The following is a 3359-nucleotide window of genomic DNA, read 5'->3' as shown; positions in this document are numbered from 1 at the left end:
CCCATTTTAGGTAGCTAATATCTAAGTTGTTCATCCCTATCTACCCTGTATACAGAGGGGCTAGGATTGATCCTTGATGTGAAGGCTCCTTCCCTCTCAGTTGGTATTTTGAACTACTACATCCATAAGTATAGGTCAAGTTCATCAAACTGTAGCAATTTACACTTGGTTCTTTTATCAAAAAAAATTTTTTTTTATCTTCCTCTAGTAGAGTTCTGATCATCAAGCCATTGAAGCTAGGTTGAATGGTCTGTTCAGTTCTCTTACCTCCCTATTTCTTCCATTTGCTTTAGCTTCTGTATGCCCAAGAGCAATTTCCAGAGTCTCTTCTGACATCCATTTTGGTTTTTTCTTTCTTTCCTATCTTTTTAATGACCTTTTGTTTTCTTCCTGCATAATGTTCCTGATGTCATTCCACAACTCTTCTGATCTTTGTTTATTAGTGTCTTATGTGCATCAAATCTGTTTGTGAGATGGTCTCTAAATTCAGGTAGGATATACTCAGGGTCATATTTTGACTCTTGTGGGTTGATTTTAATTGTTTTCCACTTTAGCCTGACTTTATGAGCAATTGATAGTTAGTCTGTTCCATAGTTGATCCCTGGCCTTGAGTTTCTCCACTGTGTCTTCCTACCTATATAGCCAATTTGATTCCTGTGTATTCCATGTGGTGAGATCAATGTGTATAGTTGCCTTTTATGTTGTTGAAAAAAGGTATTTGTAATGAATACATCATTGGTCTTGCAAATTCTTTCATGTGATCTCCAGTACTGTTTCTATCATTTAGGCTATATTCTCCAATTACTGAGCCTTCCTTGTTGTTTGTTAGAACTTTTGCATTCCAATTACCAGTAATTATCAGTTTATCCTGAATGCATGTTTGATCAATTTCAGACTTAAGTAGTTGGTAGAATTCTTCAGTGTCATCATCTTTGGTTTTAATGGTTGCTGCATAAATTTGATTAGTAGTGGTACTAACTGGTCTTTCCTATAGGCATATGGATATTATGCGATCATCGACAGCACTGAACTTCAAGATAGATCTTGAAATGCTCTTTTTGATGTTGAATGCGACTCTGTTCCCCTTCAGTTTCTTTCCCAGCATAGTAAACCGTATAATTGTGTAATTCACAATGGCCAATACTTATCCATTTCAGGTCACCAGTACCTAGGAAATCAATCTTTATATGTTTCATTGCATTTTTGATGGCTTCCAATTTTCCTAGATTCATACTTTGTACATTCTACATTCCGATTATTAGTGGATTTTTAAAGCTGTTTAATTTTGAGTTGTGCCTCATCAGGGACCAAATATCACAAAAGCTTTGTTTTATCCAAGTCTCCACACCATGAACATCAACTCTGCTTTGATGAGGTAGCTCTTCTTTCCCAGTCATATTTTGAGTAACTTCTAACCTGAGGGATTCATCTTCCTGCTCTATATCAGACAATATTCCACTGCTATTCAGAAGATTTCTAGTTGCTAACCATTCAGAGGTGGTCCATCTTCCTTTTTCCTAGTCTGTTTGTAAACTCCACTGAGACTTGTCCACCATGGGTGACCCTGCTGGTACTTAAAATACTGGTAATTTTAAAACACCAGTGGCATAGCCTCTAGCATCATAGCAAAGCACAAACCACCACAGTACAACAAACTGACAGATAATAGTGGCAAAACTTTGTTTATAAAAACCGAAGTAGCTATAAGTGATTGTAGAGATGTAGGCTCATAAATCACAAGTCTCAGTATTCTTATTGTTGTTGTTGTTATGTGCCATCGAGTTGGTTCCAACTCATAGCCACCCTGTATAGGGTTTTTGAGGAGCAACCAAATTACTGACATTGTGGTTTGCAGTTCAGTGCTTATCCTGCTGCACCACACCAGGAGTCCAAAAGTCTCTCAGAGTTAATGTATAAACTCATGTATTATCACTCAAACTCTCAGGAGAGTTTATGGATCCATTTATAATCTTATTTTAAAATTATGAATTTTAGACAAATGTTGTAGAATAAACACAAGTTTTTAAAACAACACAGGAAAATTTATATTACCCACTTTCATGATTGACCATAAAGCTTCAGAAATCAAGATAGTGTAATATGTGTGTAAAGATAGGCATATAGAGCTCTGGAACAGAATGGTTGGAATGGTTGGTTGGTTGGTTATGTGCCATGGAGTTGGTTCTGACTCATAGCGACCCTGTACAGGGTTTCCAAGGCTGTAAATCTTTACAGGAGCAGAACGCCTCATCTTTCTCCTTGGTAGCTTCGAACTGTTGACTTTGCGGTTCACAACCCAATTTGTAATCCCTATGCTACCAGAGCTCCTTCTGGAACAGAATAGAGGGCAGAAATCAATCAACTATTTTTTAAACAAAACTGTTAAGGTAATTCAGTAGTGGAAAGGAAAAACTCTTCAACAACTTGTGTTTGATCAACTGGGTTTGTATATGGAATATGTAGACTACAACATTTCTTTCATACCATATACACATAAAAATTCAAACTTGATCATAGATTAAATATCAAAAGTTCACGTTATAATATAAAACTTCCAGAAGAAAACATAGGATAGAAAGTCCCTACAAATCTGAAATATGCAAATATTTCTTAGACAAGAAACTAAAAGCATTTTCTATGTAAGAGAATATTGAATAAGTAGTGTTCTTAAGTGCCACTGAGTCAATTCAGACTCACAGCAACCTTGTACAAGGTTTCCAAGGAGCAGCTGGTGGGTTTGAACATCCACTCTTGCTGTTAGCAGTCCAGACTTCATCCCTAAAAGGGAAATAAAATTCAGAAATTGAGAAGGTGAGCCATACACTGGGAGAAGTATTTTTAAAACAAATGTCCGTCAAAGGCCTTGTATCTAGAATATAACTCATAATAAGATCAACAATTCAGTTAAGAAAATGATAAAAAATTTTAATAGGTATTTCACAAAAGAAGATACATAACTACTAATAAGCACATTAAAAGGTGCTTACCATTATTAGTCATCAGATAAGTAAAAATTAAATCCCAGATATATATATATACATACCCATTAGAATGCCAGGAATTAAAAAATAAATCTGACAATATCAAGTATATTGGAGATGAGGTGCATAAGATAGAATATTTATACATTGTTGGGATGTACTGTGGTACATCTACTTTGGAAAAGATTTTAGACATTTTCCAAAACTTAAACATACACTTACTATTTGACCCAGTAATTTCACTCTTCTGTATCGTACAATGAAAATCTATGTCCACGCAAAGACTTGCACACAAAAGCTCATAACAGCTTAATTGTTAATTGTCCCAAATAGGAAACAGCACAAATGTTAACAAGTGAATGGTATATTCATGCAAAA

The sequence above is a fragment of the Chrysochloris asiatica genome, unplaced genomic scaffold, assembly GCF_000296735.1.
Source record: "Chrysochloris asiatica unplaced genomic scaffold, ChrAsi1.0 scaffold00009, whole genome shotgun sequence".
Lineage (NCBI taxonomy): Eukaryota > Metazoa > Chordata > Mammalia > Afrosoricida > Chrysochloridae > Chrysochloris > Chrysochloris asiatica.
This window is presented reverse-complemented; position numbering follows the sequence as displayed.